We start from the raw sequence: 891 nt of genomic DNA on the forward strand, positions 1-891 counted from the left end.
TGGGCTGCAGCTCATTACTGCCGCACCGGGCGGCCTCCCCCGCACCCAGCCCCGCTCCTGGGGGTGGGGAGGGTGCCTCCCGGCCACGGCCACGCTGCAGAGCACCTCATCTCTGTGGTTCTGAAACCGGTCTGATATTTCCCTGGACTTTGTCCACCCTCATCCTCACACGTGTCAGCGCACCGCTGGGAGCCCGTCCCACCTTCCCCCGGCTCCGCCAGCTGCTCCTGGCACCTGAAGCCAGCGCAGTGCCCACAGCCCTCACCAGCGCATGGCTGAGGCTCTACCCTTCCCAGATCCAGCACAGCTTTCCTGGGAGAGGGTGGGTAAGTCATTCACACCCCGAGTCTCCCACCAGTGCCCAGGGGCCCATGCTCCTCCTGCCCACCAGCTCTCCCCACTGGACTCGGGGGCAGGAGGGCTCCTCCTGGCTCTCTGCTGCTGGCACAGCACCATTTTCCCTAGAGCTAGCTGGAAATTTTCAAATAAAGATACCTGGGGAAAAATCCATCTCTTTTTGTTCAACTGCTTGTGAGGAAACGAACAGGAGAGGGGAAGCAGTGTCTGTGTTGAAACGATTAGTCCCCCGCTCGGCATCCAGCACACAGGTTATGGTTTGCTGCCCCTGGCAGCTGGTACCCCCAGGAGCTACGCAGCAGTTTACCCTGTTGAGCACGCTGTGAAGATGGGAGCCTGTGCAACGCGGAGCTGCCCTAGGGTCTTCCAGGCATGACTACAGCTGGGCATTACTGCCTTTTGTTGTTTTTTAAATGGCTGGAAGCACTTGTCTGTGAGCCCGGTGCCTCGGAGCAGCGCAGCACCAGCGCCGTGCCGCACGCCGGCTCGCACATCCACAAGTGCTCTTCTGGTTCAAGGAGATCTCCTCGTTCA

Source organism: Merops nubicus, unplaced genomic scaffold, assembly GCF_000691845.1.
Source record: "Merops nubicus isolate BGI_N331 unplaced genomic scaffold, ASM69184v1 scaffold36162, whole genome shotgun sequence".
Classification (NCBI taxonomy): domain Eukaryota; kingdom Metazoa; phylum Chordata; class Aves; order Coraciiformes; family Meropidae; genus Merops; species Merops nubicus.